This window comes from Manis pentadactyla, chromosome 9, assembly GCF_030020395.1.
Source record: "Manis pentadactyla isolate mManPen7 chromosome 9, mManPen7.hap1, whole genome shotgun sequence".
Lineage (NCBI taxonomy): Eukaryota > Metazoa > Chordata > Mammalia > Pholidota > Manidae > Manis > Manis pentadactyla.
In genome coordinates, this window is record NC_080027.1 from 57683291 (window position 1) to 57696632 (window position 13342).

At 47.8% G+C, this 13342-nt stretch overlaps 1 pseudogene; it reads right to left on the reverse strand.

Annotated features, from left to right (window-relative positions):
• The window catches only part of LOC130684886 (serum amyloid A-2 protein-like), a 163687-nt pseudogene that overhangs the window by 27645 nt on the left and 122700 nt on the right, over positions 1-13342 (reverse strand).

The window sequence follows — 13342 nt, forward strand, 5'->3', positions numbered from 1 at the left end:
CTGATAAGCCTGCTGCCTGAGGTGGAGGCTGCAGTGCTGTCCCAGTGAGTCTAGTAAAGAGCCAGATGGGACTCTCTCTCTCTCCCCCCCTCTGGAGGCAGCAACCAAGCCGCAGGCTTCCTCACAGCCACGTCTGCTTTTCAGGGCAAACACGACACCTTGAGTGACTTCACTCAGAGCTGCACCCATGGGCCACTGATGTGCTGTCAGCCCAGGAACATGGTAAGCTGGGCATAGGGATGCTCCCCCTGGACTAGGGGGCCTTTGCTTTTTGCCCCTGTCCATTTTACTCAGGGACTGATGGTCAGAGAGCCCTGCCCAGGCATCTGCCAAGGAAGATGCCCAAGACATGGAGGAGGCATGGTGCTCATGAGCCCCCCACCTGGCCCTGGGCATGGCACCCATGCAGTCCCTTGCATTGTGGACTCACGGGTATCAGGAAACTTCATTACCTAGGGCATTACCGAGCTCTTCAAAACTGAGCTAAAAAGGGCTACAGGGAGGCAGGCCAGCCAGGCCTTGGCCTCCCAGGTATCATCCCTCTCCTCTGAGCTCCCACCCTGGGGCTGTGCTGGATCCTCCCACCCCATCTGCTGAGACTCAGGAGTCAGGAGTGGGTGGGAGTATGGCGTTGCCCCCTCAATACTGCCTGGATGACAATGACTGGTTTTTCCAGGTAGTAAATATTCCCTCCTCATATCATTGCCTGTGACAATGGGGGGAAGCCCAATTTTACAATTGTCGCCTGGAAATTTAGTAATAGTGACAATTAATTGTTACTGAGTTCTCCCTCATGGGACAGATGCTAGCCAGGGGACCCAGAGGACATTACTGTCCCCATAATCTATTTGAGGGCTACATGGCCACATTCAGGGAACCCCAACTCTCAGCAGCTGGACTGGTGGGCATTTAGAGGCTGTGAGCATTATCATTCTCTTTTTATACCAAGAGGTCCTTGGAAGTCGCTGCCTCCACAGCCTGTCAGCCATCTGGAGGTGCCCCACTTCCCTTGCACTAGCGGCCTGCAGCTCATCCCTGCAGCACAGTCACGGACAGGCCCCGCACAAGGCTTGGGCTGCAGTCGCAGTCAGATCTTGTTATGACTTCCCTTGCTGCCATTTGAGGGCAGGGAAGACAAGTTCATTACCAGAGGAAAGGGAGTCCAGAGCCAGGACAAGGGGCTGCCTAGGGAAGGTAGGGCAGATTTTGATGCCCGGACAGAGTCTCAAAGGAGGAGCACAGGCTGGAGGCCAGCATCCAGGGACAGGAGGGCATCCATAAAGGCCCACCCTGCCGTTCCTGCTGGGTCCTGAACTCGACTCCCTTGAGCCAAGGAAACCAAAGCCTTCTGCTCCCAATTCCAGTGGCATCTCAGTGAATTTCTCTGTCTTCTCTTCCCTACAGGAGAGGTACAGCGACTTCACTCTGGTGGATCCCCTCTGTGGGCAGTTACACTGCAGCCCAAATATCTGCTTTCAATGCAGACAAGAGCGCTACTACCTCCTCAACAGCCGCTGCTCAAGGTGCCAATGCCCTGTACCCTCCCTGCCTCCCACCCGGATGCTGCTGCTAAACCCTCCCTCTCCTCAGCACTGTGTGGAACCCCACTGGCACTCCTACCCCCACATACCCCAAATCATGAAGAAGGCTCTGCCTTTTTTTGATCAAGCACACAATTCAACATGGTACCATGAGAGGTGAGACAAGAGAACTCTCAAAACCACACATAACTAACCCTAAAAGAGCAACAGGAAAGAAGGCTGCATCAGACTGCATACACCTGGAGAACAAAGCAGACCTCATGAAACAGGGTAATGTACCAAAGCCTTGATCCGGCGGGACCCAAGCCCTAAAACCACCCCAGCTCACCAGCAGGAAGAAGAGAAACGGAGCGGGGAGGGGGTGGAAGCCTAGGACTGCTGAACACCCAGCCCTGGAGATCTGCTTTGGGAGCACAAACCTACATTGCATGGTGCTCTGGAGATTAGTGGGGTTGGAAAGCTAAGACAGGTGGAATATTTGGAGACACTGAGATTCCAGCCATTTGTGGAGGACAGGGATCCACATCCGGCTGCTTTGGGACAAAGGAAAGGCGGGCAGTCTGAGAAGCTTCCTAGAAGTGAGAGGGCTGCTGAAGGGTTGGGACTTGCACGGAGCTTGCTGCACAGGAGAAGGGATAGGTGGACAAAGAAGGATATTACATAATGATAAAGGGGTCAGTCCAACAAGAGGATATAACTGTTATAAATATCTATGCGCCCAACACAGGATCACCTAGATGTGTGAAACAAATCCTAACAGAATTAAAGGGGAAAATTGAATGCAATGCATTCATTTTGGGAGACTTCAACAGGCCACTCACTCCAAAGGACAGATCAACCAGACAGAAAATAAGTAAGGACACAGAGGCACCGAACAACACATGAGAACAGATGGACCTAACAGACATCTACAGAACTCTACACCCAAAAGCAGCAGGATACACATTCTTCTCAAGTGCACACGGAACGTTTCAAGATTAGACCATATACTAGGCCACAAAAAGAGCCTCAGTAAATTCAAAACGATTGATATTGTACCAACCAGCTTCTCAGATGACAAAGGTATGAAACTAGAAATAAATTGCACAAAGAAAATGAAAAAGCCCACAAACACATGAAGGCTTAATAACATGTTCCTAAATAATCAATGCATCAATGACCAAATAAAAACAGAGATCAAGCAACATATGGAGACCAATGACAACAATAATTCAACACTGCAAAGTCTGCTGGACGCAGCAAAGGCCGTGCTAAGAGGATAGTATATTGCAATACAGGCCTGCCACAAGAAGGAACAATCCCATATGAACAGTCTAAACTCATGAGGCCCAAAATGAATAGAAGGATAGACATAATAAAGATTAGAGCATAAATAAATAAAATCGGGAAGAATGAAACTACAGAAAAAAAATTAATGAAAGCAGGAGCTGGTTCTTTGAGAAAATAAACAAAATAGATAAACCCCTAGGCAGACTTATCAAGAAAAAGAGAGAGTCTACACACATAAACAGAATCAGAAATGAGAAAGGAAAAATCACTGGATAACCTAGAAGAAACGAACAACTTTCTAGAAAAATACAACCTTCCAAGGCTGACCCAGGAAGAAACAGGAAATCTGAATGGACCAATTACCAGCAACAAAATTGAACTGGTAATCAAAAAACTACCTAAGAACAAAACCCCTGGACCAGATGGATTCATCGCTGAATTTTATCAAACATTTAGTGAAGACCTAATACTCATCCTCCTTAAAGTTTTCCAAAAAGTAGAAGAGGAGGGAATACTCCCAAACTCATTCTATGATGCCAGCATCACTCTAATAGCAAAATCAGGCAAAGACACCACAAAAAAAGAAAATTACAGACCCATATCCGTGATGAATATGGGTGCAAAAATACTCAACAAAACATTAGCAAACCGAATTCAAAAATACGTCAAAAGATCATCCATCATGATTAAGTAGGATTTACTCCAGGGATGCAAGGATGATACAACATTAAAAAATCCATCAACATCATTCACCACATCAACAAAATGAAGAACAAAAACCACATGATCATCTCCATAGATGCTGTAAAAGTATTCGAGAAAATTCAACATCCATTCATGATAAATACTCTCAACAAAATGGGTATAGAGGGTAAGTACCTCAACATGACAAAGGCCATAGATGACAAACCCACAGCCAACATCGTACTTAATAGTGAGAAGCTGAAAGCTTTTCCTTTAAAATCGGGAACAAGACAAGGATGCCCACTCTCCCCACTATTATTCAACATAGTTCTGGAGGACCTAGCCATGGCAATCAGGCAAAACAAAGAAATAAAAGGCATGCAGACTGGTAAGGAAGAAGTTAAACTGTCCCTACTTGCAGATGACACGATATTGTACATAAAAAACCCTAAAGAATGCACTCCAGAACAACTAGATCTAATATGTGAATTGAGCAAACTTGTAGGATACAAGATTAATACACAACACAGAAATCTGTTGCATTCCTGTATACTAAAGATGAGCTAACAGAAAGAGAAATCAGGAAAACAATCCCATTCACAATTCCATCAAAAAAAGAATAAGATACCTAGGAATAAAACCTAACCAAGGAAGTGAAAGACGTATACTCTGAAAACTACTAGACACTCATGAGAGAAATTAAAGAAGATACCAATAAATGGAAACACGTCCTGTGCTCATGGATAGGAAGAATATTGTCAAAATGAGCATCCTGCCTAAAGCAATTTACAGATTCAATGCAATCCCTATCAAAATACCAATAGCATTCATCAACAAACTAGAGCAAATAGTTCTAAAATTCATATGGAACCACAAAAGACACCAAACAGCCAAAGCAATCCTGAGAAGGAAGAAGTACGCTCCCCGACTTCAAGCTCTACTACAAAGCCACAGTAATCAAGAAAATTTGGTACTGGCACAGGAACAGAACCATAGACCAATGGAACAGAATAGAGAGCCCAGATATAAACCCAAGTATACACTATGGTCAATTAATATATGATAAAGGAGCCATGGATATACAATGGGGAAATGACAGCCTCTTCAACAACTGGTGTTGGCAAAACTGGACAGCTACACGCAAGAGAATGAAACTGGATTATTGTCTAACCCCATACACAAAAGTAAACTCGAAATGGATCAAATACCTGAATGTAAGTCATGAAACCATAAAACTCTTAGAAAAAACATAGGCAAAAATCTCATGGGCATAAACACGAGTGACTTCTTCATGAACATATCTCCCCGGGCAAGGGAAACAAAACCATAAAACTCTTAGAAGACAACATAGGCAAACATCTCCTGAATATATGCATGAGCAACTTTTTCCTGAACGCATCTCCTTGAGCAAGGGAAACAAAAGCAAAAAGGAACACATGGGAGAACATCAAACTAAAAAGCTTCTTTACAGCTAAGGACACCATCAATAGAACAAAAAGGCATCCTACACTATGGGAGAATATATTTCTAAATGACATATCTGACAAGAGGTTAACATCCAAAATATATAAAGAACTCACACGCCTCAACAACCAAAAAGCAAATAACCCGATTAAAAAATGGGCGGAGGATATGAAGAGACAATTCTCCAAAGGAGAAATTCAGATGGCCAACAGGCACATGAAAGATGCTCTACATTACTAATTATCAGGGAAATTAAAATAAAAACCACAATGAGATATCACCTCACACCAGTTAGGATGGCCAGCATCGAAAAGACTAAGAACAGCAAATGCTGGCAAGGATGCAGAGAAAGGTGAACCCTCCTACACTGCCGGTGGGAATGTAAGCTAGTTCAACCATTGCGCAAAGCAATATGGAGGTTCCTCAAAAAACTAAAAATAGAAATACCAATTCACCCAAAGAATATAATTTCTCAGATTCCAAAGACATATGCACCCCTATGTTTATAGTAGCACTATTTACAATAGCCAAGAAATGGAAGCAACCGAAGTGTGCATCGGTAGATGAATGGATAAAGATGAGGTACATATACGTGATGGAATACTATTCAGCCATAAGAAAGAAACAAATCCTACCATTTGCAGCAACATGGATGGAGCTGGATGAGATTATGCTCAGTGAAGTAAGCCAGGCAGAGAAAGATTAAGTGCCAAATGATTTCCCTCATTTGTGGACTATAACAATGAAGCAAAACTGAAGGAATGAAACAGCAGCAGACTCACAGACTCCAAGAAGGGACTAGCGGTTACCAAAGGGGAGGGGTGGAGAAGGGGATTCAGGGGTATTATGATTGGTATACATGGTGTGAGGGGTCACGGGGAAGACAGTGTAGCACAGAGAAGGCAGTAGTGACTTGTGGCATCTTACTACACTGATGGAAAGTGATGCAATGGAGTATGGGTGAATGTAGTAACCAAATTGTTTTTCATGTGAAACCTTCATAATAGTGTATATCAGTAATACCTTAATAAAACAAACAAACAGACAAACAAATAAATAAATATACATGGAGAGGTTTCCTGTTGGGTAGGCCTGTCACCATTAGAACACCTGAGTGGACCAGGGTCTGCCTCTAGGGTTGTCAAGGTCCCCATATTCCACTGGGACTTCCTGGGAGACACCAGACTCCGGAGACAGGGAATGACCTGGAGGGCTGTTGTCTGAGCCTCCCTGGGACCTTTGGCCAGTGGTTCCCCTGAAGGAGTCAGTTTCCTTAAATGTCAGGTCTGGGTTGAACCAGATGGAGATTTTCAGCATTTATTCTGCAGCAGTACGTCTCTGCCCAAAGGAAACAGACACAGCCTGAAGGAGAGCTGCCCAGGAGAAATGGGAATGGAGGCCACTCAACACACAGCCCCCTGCACAGACCCGAGACCCCAGGGCTCATGGACATGGTAGAAACCCAGGCTGACGGGTCTTCTGGGTTCTCAAATAAAAGGGATCGGCCCCAAACCCGCCAATTTAGTCCCACACTTTCCCCTCCTTCTTTCCCCTCCCCTCAAGAAGAGCTCAGGAAAGTATAAGAATCTAAATGCCAAAGACAAAGGGATGAGCAGGAAAGGGCTCATCCACGCAAGTGGAGGCTGGAGGTCTGGAAGGATGGGGGACAGGGACAGGGTGGAAGGATGGGGGACAATGAGGGGATTCTGGGTGTGAGGTCTCTGACATGGTCTGGCTCAGCCTGGGGGCAGGGCCTTTTGGGGGCTGTGGTGGGCAGGGATGCTCCACCAGGCCCATGAGTTGTCCCATTTCTCTCCATCCATGACTCCACCTGGCTGGTGGCCTGACACCCACAGAGAACCAAGAGGAGGGGCCCCTGCTCACGGCAGGGCTGATGTGGGAAGGGCAGCAGCGACGTCTGGGTGGGGTCAGCCTCTCCTCTGGGGCTCTTGATCCAGTCACTGCCACTCGGTGGCCTCGGCTCCTCGTCTGGACACGGAAGGTGGCCAACCTTTGGGGAAGGCCTCCCAGGCAGGCAGGTCCCAAGAAGCTTTGTCCCCACTCCACTTGGAGGTGGAGGGGAGCCACGGTCGCAGCCGCGTGACACTGAGTCCTCACGGGACCCTGGCAAGCAGAGGGAGCTCCCCTTACACTCTCAGATGAAGAAGAGTCTCAGGATGTCCAGTGGCAGCCCAAGGACACCCATGAGTGCATACTGGGGCTGGGACTGTTCTAGAATGAGAGCCTGCTGCAGGTGTGGCAGCACAGAGATCAGGTGACTCTGGCCAGATGTGCTGGCACCAAATTCTGGATCCTTGGGGGACACTGGGAGGGGAGCATGACCTTTCTGATCTGTCCTCGACCCTGGAGGTGTCCTTCATTTTGGACAAACGGGAGAGGGGCCCCCGGGAGCCCAGGACAGGCAACAGCAGATGAGAGGGGAGGGGATATGCAGATGCACTAAAGCCAAGGGAGATATTCTGCAAATACTATAATTGTACCCATCGGCCACCCCTCCAGAAATCTCGCCTTACAATCTACTCGTTCCCCCTCTTCTGCAAAGGTCCCTGGGCAAGAAAACAGGAGCATTGTGACCAGACTGACACACAACAGCTCCAGAGGCCACAGCTATCCCAAAGGAGAAGACCACAGAGCCCATGACCATCCCACAGGAAGAGACCACAGCCCACAACTGTCCCACAGGAAGGGAACACAGAGCCCATGACTGACCCACAGGAGGAGCCCACGACCCTCCCACAGGAGGAGACCACAGAGCCAATGACCATTCCACAGGAGGAGAACACGAAGCCCATGACCGTTCCACAAGAAGAGACCATGGAGCCTACGCACGTTTCACAGACAGGAAGAGACAACAGAGCCCATGACTGTCCCACAGGAGGAGACCGCAGAGCCCACGACACTCAGACAGGAGGAGACCACAGAGCCCAAGACCGTTCCACAGGAGGAGAAAACACAGCCCACACCCCTCCCACAGGAAGAGACCACAGAGCCCACGACCCTCCCACAGGGAAAAAACCACAGACCCAATGACTATTCCCCAGGGAGACCACAGAGCCCATAACCATCCCACAGGAAGACCACAGCCCACAACTGTCCCACAGGAAGGGAACACAGAGCCCATGACCGACCCACAGGAGGAGCCCACGGAGGCCACGACCCTCCCACAGGAGGAGACCAGAGCCCACAACTCTCCCACAGGAGGAGACCATGGAGCCAACGACCATCCCACAGGAGGAGACCATGAAGCCCACGACCGTTCCACAGGAGACCACAGAGCCCACAAGCCTCCCACAGGAGGAGACCACGGAGCCAATGACCATTCCACAGGAGGAGAACATGAAGCCCATGACCGTTCCACAAGAAGAGACCATGGAGCCTACGACACTCAGACAGGAGGAGACCACAGAGCCAATGACTGTTCCATAGGAAGAGACCACAGAGCCCACGACCGTTCCACAGGAGGAGAAAACACAGCCCACGCCCCTCCCACAGGAAGAAACCACAGAGCCAATGACTGTTTCCCAGGAAGAGACCACGGAGCCCAGGACCCTCCCACAGGATGGCTACATGGCCACATCTGGAGAACACTGCCTCTCAGAGGCTGGGCAGGTGGCCATTTAGGCACTGTGAGCATAATCATTCTCATTCTATCCTAAGAGGCCTCAACAGCCTGTCACACATCTGGAGGTGCCCCACTTCTCTTGCACTGAGGGTTGGCAGCTCATCCCTGCAGCACACAATCCCTGACAGACCCTGCACAATGCTTAGGCTGCAGTCACAGTCAGACCTAGTTATGACTTCCCTTACTACCATTTGAGAAGACAAGTTCAATACCAGAGGAATGGGACTGCAGAGCCAGGACAAGGGGCTGCCTAGGAAAGGTAGGGCAGATTTTGATGCCTGGGCAGTCTCAAAGGAGGAGCCCAAGCTGGAGGCCAGCATCCAGGGACAGGAGCGCATCCACAAAGGCCCACCCTGCCAGTCCTGCTGGGTCCTGAACCCGATCCCTTTGAGCCAAGGAAACCACAGCCTGCAGCTTCCAATTCCTGTGGCAGGAAGCCTTGGTAAAAGGGTGGGAGGGGCTAAGGCCCCTAGGCCCAGGCAGAGGTGGTGGATGTAGAGACTGAGGTGGCCAGGTGTGACATGCTCTGATCACCCTCCCTCTCCAGGAAACAGGAGGGCATCAGAGGCCAGGAAAATGGGGAACAACAGCCCCTGGGTGCCTGGCCCTCTTACAGGGAACTGCCTGGATAGCCTCTCCCATGGGGAACCCATGTACAAGGAATCAAAGCACTCTGGGAACACGCCCGCACAGACGAACTCCTATGATGGTAAATTCCACTTCTACTTCATCATGGATGCGAGTGGCCCACCCATCCTGGCGCCAGGTGACCCTCAGGGTGTGCCTGTCCCCAGGGACACAGCTGCATGAAGTGGACCAAGGGCACCCCTGCCTCTGAGAGAGGGGGAAGCAGGGACAGAGCTGGTCAGACACAAGGAGACCTTTTGTGGCCTCCTTGTTCCTGGGGTGGAAAGAATGCCCCAGTTGTGTTCCCTGGGACATTTTCTTTTGGGAAGAGGAAAGGCCACCCTCTGGTCTGGATGGCTCTCAGCCCCTCCCTCCACATGGATCTGTGGCCTGCATACCCCTTAAACAGCTGGAGGGCCAGGGCATTACTGGGAGCAGCTTCTCAGCAGGTTGTTAGAAGCTCACTGTGGGGTTGGGTTGGTCTGTTTGCTGTTTTCAGTTGACTTCTTTTTACCCAAATGACTTGTTTAAATGTGCCCCAGTCAGATGGCCATGTCACTTCTGTTGGGGGTGATTATTATAAGAAAAAAGGTGACTACAAAACACTAAATAATCCCTCTGGATCTCCTTCTTCTGTAAGGCTGAATAATGATTCCAGTGTACGTATACACCACATTTTCCTTATCTGTTCATCTGTCAGTGGACATTTGGGTTGTTCTACAACTTAGCTATTGTAGAACAACTGTTGCAAGAAACACGGGAGTACAGATGTCTCTCTGCGATCCTGATTTCAGTTCTGTTCTTTTGGGTACATACCCAGCAGTGGATTGCTAGATTACATGTTAGTTGTATTTTTAATTTTTTGAGGATCAAGAAATTTTTCCCTAGTGTTGGCACCACTTTCATTCCCATCATGTAGAAGGATTCAAATCTCTCCACATCCCTACCAACACTTATTATTATTCCTTTCTTATAATAGCCATGCTGACTGATGTGTGATTATATCTTTTGGTTTGATTTATATTTCTCTGATGATTTGTCATGTTAAACATGTTTTCATGTGTGTGTTGCCCGTTTTTATATCTTTAAAGTAGTACCTATTCAAGTTTTTGGCTCATTTTTCAATTCTTTTTTCTACTGAGTTGTAGAAGTTACTTATTTTGGATATTAACCCCTCATCAGACATGAGATTCTCAAATATTTATCCCATACTGTAGGTTGCCTTTTCATTTGATTATTTCCTTTGTGGTGCAGAAGCTTTTTAGTTTTATGCAGCCCCACTTGTTTATTTTTTTCTTTTTGCTACTTATTCTTTTGGCATCTGACCCAAAGTGATCTGCAGATTCAGTGCTATCCCCATAAATATCCCAATGGTGTTTTTTTTTTTTTTTTACAAAACTAGAAAAAAATCCTAAGATTCATATGGAACCACAAAAGACCCAGAATAGCTAAACAATCAAGAGAAAACAAGGTAGGAGGCATCACACTTCCTGATTTCTAGCTAGACTACAAAGTTACAGTAATTAAATCAGCATGGTATTGGCATGACAGACATACACCACAATAGAAGAGTGAGCACAGAAATAAACATATATGATCATGTGATTAAGGAGCCAAGGGTAACAACAGGAAAAGGATAGTCTCTTCAACAAATGGTATTGTGAAAACTGGATAACCACATGCAAAAGAATGACATTGGAGAGCCCCATCTCACACCATACACAAAAATATACTCAAGCGGATTAAAGTCTAAATGTTAAGACATGAAACCATGAAACTCCAAGAAGAAAATAATAGGAGGACACCGTCTTGACATTAGTCTTGGCAATGAATTCTTGAAACCCTTTTAATGAGGGCTTGGAGAGACAGCCCATTAAAGAGCTCCCATGCTCGCGCTCGCGCTCTCTCTCTCTCTCTCTCTCTCTCTCTTTCTCAACACACACACACACACACACATGAACATTACATATCAAAGATCCTTTGCCATATCTGGAAGTATAAAACCCTATATTTTCACATCCCCCAGTTTTAAGTGGACCTGTTTCTGGCAGAAAGGTAGAGGACAAAAAAAAACAAACCAGGATATGGAAACCTCAAGCTGGTCAGCGGAGCTGGAAGCTGAGGTAACCTCAGGGCTGTGCAGTCCTGACAAGGGAAGTTAAGAGAACTGTGCCTGAGTCCTGCCCAGGGTGGGGGACAGGCATCCCCGTCCCTGTAACCAGCAGCCCCAGCCCAGCCCAGCTGTGGCTGCAAGGGCAGTCACAAGAGGCCTTCCAGCAGCCGAGGAGGAGAGGGTGAGCAGCCTAGATAAAGTTCATCTCTCCCACCGAGCATGGGGGAGATCCCTAAGGCAAGCAGCAACTACACGGCAGTGGGGATGGACCAAGTCATCACCCAATTCAGGGAGAGGGAGAAGTGAATTTGTTTTGTTAATAAGCTCTAGGGTTTACCCAGAGGTATTTTGTAAATCACCAAGAAAACTACAAGAGCATCTTCTTTTTTTCTTCTAAAGCCTCTACAAAACTCTTGTCAGAGAGGTCACGTGACGAAGCCCAGAGGTAACCTGGCAGCCGTGGGCACAGGCAAAGCTGGCCACTGCCCGAGCACCCTTTGCAGGAGTCACACTGGACTCCTCTGGGCTCTGGCCTTGCCCCTGCTGCTCCTCTTCAATCTGACCCACTTTCATGCCGCAGATGAGGGGCCACCCCACCCTGCACCAGGCCCCAGCTACTCAGGCCCATAGCAACACCAGCTCCTTCTGCCTCACCTCCTGCATCTTAGCTCAGGTGCAGGATGGAGCTAAACAGCTACTGTGCTGTTGTACTGGTGAGGACGAGTCCAGGGAAGCAAGAATTCAGGGAAGAAGGCAGTAAAGGAGGAAGAAAGAAAAGTAATAGGAGGGCATTTTATTGCAGTCCACTCCCTGGTCTTCAAACGTGGATTCCTTAACAGCAAAACGATCATGCTGTCACACCCGTACATCTCATGTAGCATTTATACAACAGAACAATAGTACCAATGCAAATAGGCCTGGCATTTGGAGAGGCCAGTGTGTGCTGGGCACAGATTTACAGTGATAACTCGTTTGACCTATAAAGTCATTACAAACACTTTTATATTGGTTCAGTTTGTCAACAGATCTTATCACCCAAGTTTCTCCCAGAGTGATAAAACTGCAGTTTACAGGCTGCCATGCAACCTTGCCAGGTTGCAAAAGCAGACATGGTCTTGTCAAACACACAGTTTCGCTCTCTTGGGCAGCTGGTATGCTTTGGCTAAGAACTGTGCCTGGGAGATATGTTATTCTCTTGGTCTCAGCCTCCCTCAAGGTAATAATAAAACGTGGATTTCTCTCGGTGCATAAGCCACTTATCCATCCCTTTTATCCTAAGCTATAATTTATCCCTCTCTCCATTTGCCATGTATCTTTATCCAGACTTTTCCACCTGTGAAGAGGACATAAGGTATGGCTACTGTGCTAGTAAAGATGGCTGGCACAATACCAGTCTCACAAGTGCCTCCCCTCAGTCCACTCACACTCACGGTAGGTAGGGTTTCCCAGGTGCAGATCCAGCTGGCTGTCCTGGCCGCTAAGCAGCACAGCTCTGCTCACTGTCAGCCCTGACCTGGACACATGGGGTGAGGGCACAGTCCACCCCATCAGGCCCTTAAGAACTCTGGCATAAATATTTAGGGTGTGGTTACACTTTCTTGCTTTTATAAATTTTCCCTGCTTCTGGCTCCCAGAGAGGAAGCTCTGGTCCTGGAACCACTGCATCAGGTAGGAAAAAACAAAGTGGCAGTGATGTGGGGAAGAACTGTATCGTGGCACTAACATCCTCCCCCACCACAGCCTCCCCAGGACCCCTGGAAAAGCAGAGGAATCTACCCTGTCTTAGCAGCCCTCGTGCTCAGTGTGAGCACACACTCCTGAAGGTGTGTGAGCCAACCCCCTCATGCCTTTCTCTCTCCCCGTTTTAGACAGCCAATGTTTAAACTGCCCCTTCCAATTTCCTATTAAACCACTGCTCTGCGGATGACATGCTAAGTGGTACATCCATCTGATGGAATGTCTCTTCGCCCACCATGGAACACCATGGGCTGTAAAGTGTGT